The sequence below is a fragment of the Myotis davidii genome, unplaced genomic scaffold (assembly GCF_000327345.1).
Source record: "Myotis davidii unplaced genomic scaffold, ASM32734v1 scaffold46, whole genome shotgun sequence".
In the NCBI taxonomy this organism is placed as follows: Eukaryota; Metazoa; Chordata; class Mammalia; order Chiroptera; family Vespertilionidae; genus Myotis; species Myotis davidii.
The window spans coordinates 4,109,355-4,112,363 of record NW_006383006.1 but is presented as its reverse complement, the minus strand read 5'-3'; the positions used below and the strand labels follow the sequence as shown (position 1 = coordinate 4,112,363).

The window sequence follows — 3,009 nt, the reverse complement described above, 5'->3', positions numbered from 1 at the left end:
GTCTGCTTCTTTTTACATGTGAGGAAAACAGAGGCGATGTAGCAACCCTGCCAAGCACAGTGACCAGAGGGACCACACAGGATGTCTACTCACAAATTCCCAGCTGGGCATGTCACAGTGCATGGGCACCGTCTGCGCCTATCGATTCCTTATAAAAGGTTAATTTGTGCCTTAAGTGAGCCCCGTCCATTGTTTTGTGCATCTGGGAGAACATGCCCTTAGAATGTCAATAACTGTCTTTTCAGACCCCTTGGAAAAGGCATAGCCATCTGCACCAGGAAACGCCTTATTGTTATCTTGTTGCCTCGGACCATCTCTATTTACTGTAAATGTGAAATGATAAATATCCTGTACCTACTACTGTAAAAGAAGTATGTATCTATTTTACTTTCTATCCAATCCTACAGATTTCCCTGCTTTGCCTTCTGCTGCCTCCCTAATTTACCAGCAATGGATTGTATGTAACCTTCCTTACATTTTCTCCTTTATTTCTAAATGTATAAAAGGAACTGCAAAACTGCCACTTTTGAAGCATTTGCTCAATCCTTTGAGATTTTGCTTCTGGCTGGCCTTCAGTTTATTTTTTCCTGAAATAAATGCTTATATAATTTTCTATAGGCTTGGACATAAGCATACATTAACTTAACGATGAACTCACTCAACACATATTCATTGAGCACGTACTACATGCCAGGTGCTGGCGATATGGCGGTGAACAGGACATGGGTCACTGGCCTCATGGAGTTGTAGCCAATGAAGACAACATCACTTGTAACAAGGAGCATATGTCCCAAAAATAAGCTTTGCTGCCAAAAGTTTCACTGCCAACCACAGTCACAGTGATAGATACCATAATCCATAATGTATACCCCATAGGGACAGAGATATTTGCCATTTGTTCATTTTTGTTTGTTGATTTATTCTGGGGACTAGAAAAGTGCCTGGTCACAGTAGGCTTAATATTCCTTGAGTGAATGGATGAATGAACAGAGGTGAATGGGGCACCTGTCAGGTGGGACTCCTTGATCCCAGTCCTAGGGCCCTCAGATGTCCATTGAAGGTGCTAAGGCACCTGTATGGGGCCTGACCCCTAGGGTCCTCAGAGAAAGTTCGGGCCCTTCCTAAACTGTCCATCTAACTGGGCTGTGCCTGCTCCAGAGCCTGAGGTGAGGGGGCATATGGCTTCCTTGTTTCTTCCCCAGGGACTGCCCTTCTGCCCCAGCTCTGACCCAGCAGGCTCAGGCTAAAGTAGTCACAGTTTGCTCCCTATGTTAAGGGAGGTCACTGGGGGATGGGTGGTAGGCCTGGGTAGTGGGGCTTGCAGCAGCCCCCGGTGGCTCAGTGGTGCCTGAGATCTGGGGAGCAGCATCTTCTGGTGAGTGGGCATTGTGGTAGCCTCACTAGGCTAATGAGCTGCAGAAGCCCCATTGGGCTATAGTGTGCACAGTTTTCAGTGCAGTCAAGAAGCCAATTTCCCTTCAAAAATTTCTGAAGGATGCCAAGAATCAGTTGTCCTTCAGCTGGTCATGGGGTGCAGCGCATAAACCAAGGGTGTGCAAGTGGAACCTGCTCAGGAAGTTGCTCCAAGAGGCCCCTAAAATTAGCCATCTTGGACCAGAAAAAAAAGCAATTCGTCTTCTGAGTACAGGAATAATTATGTCATTTATGGAAGAACGCAGATATTTCTGTATTGATTCTGAAGTCACCTAAGTCCCATTTGACCAGATCTTGTATTTAAGAGATTCTCCCCTGAGCCCTGCCATGGCAACAGTGAGTGTAACCTACGCCTCTCCCCATGTGCACTGCATACTGCACCCCCACTCGGCGTTCTTTCTCTGTGCCTCGGGGCGCAGCCAGCAGGAAGGTATCCTCTATCTGGCCTATGCAGTATTCTTTGAAAGTTTGAGCCGAAATTGGAAAGCCAGGGGACTTTATAGATTTCCAGCTTCCAGTGTTCCCCCAGGGCAGCGACCACTGGGTGGGGCAGGGCCTTCCTGCTGGCGTGGGGTTCGAATCTCCCATCTCCCGCACTGTGGGCCCCCACAAGTCCTCATCTCACTTGTAGATTTGATTTCTTCCTTGTAGAGACACACTTCTAGGAACCTACACCTCCATCAAATGTGAAAAAATAAGAGGTAGTCAGAGAGGGTGACATGGTTTCCTTTTGCCTGGCCTGCCTCCCCTGCTCACGTTACTGGCTAGCAGCTGCTGCCATCTCAACTTGTATTGCTGGCCTCCAAAGGACTGTGGCCTCCAGGTGGCCAGGTCCCTCACTGGACCGGAAGATGGGCAGCCTGGCTCAGTGAGGACCATCTTCCTGTGCAGTGCAAGGGCCTGTCTGCCTGGCTTGGAAGGATGTGGTCGGCACTGATATGTTCACCTAACACCACTGTGCGTGGTGGGCACACTGGTTGGGCCAAGATGGCTGAATGCAGCACCCACTCGGGCTCATCTGGGGCTGCCCACATACAACTCAGGAAGACCCTGAAATCTGGCCAAAGGCTGCCCAACACGGACATTTAACAAAATCCTCAGTGAGCATGTCTCGCTGTGTCCAGAGATGTCCAGCATGTCCACAGAGCCCCACGCCTCTGATGCCTCCTGAGCCTGCAGCAATGACGCTGCCTGAACACGTAATCCCACAGCGCAGGGCAGTGCCGGACAGCGCTGGCTGGAGGGGCAGCCTGGGTGACCTCCAAGGTCATTCCCAGCTCTGATTCCCTTACACTTCTGGGATTCCAAAAAACAGGTGTCATCTCAATGTCAAAACAACATTGAACAGAGCCTGAGAGGGTGGCTCAGATAATTTTTTCATGTGAACTTAACTTCCTGGACTGTGTTCCCTTTTGTTTAAATGTTTCAGGAGGCAGGCAACTCCTGCCTTATTCACAACAGCCTGTTATCACGGGTCACCACAAGGAAGGTGAATTCATTGCATTCTTCTCCATCCTAAACCATGAGCCATGTGTATCCTGTGACCAGCCGGACAAGATGGCAGTGCCTCTGTAA

At 49.2% G+C, this 3,009-nt stretch overlaps 1 protein-coding gene across 1 annotated transcript in view; it reads right to left on the bottom strand.

The window, feature by feature from the left end:
* The window catches only part of EHD4 (EH domain containing 4), a gene marked incomplete at its 5' end in the record, with an annotated part of 75,019 nt that overhangs the window by 10,267 nt on the left and 61,743 nt on the right, over positions 1–3,009 (bottom strand). The gene's annotated exons all lie outside the window — the stretch shown is intronic.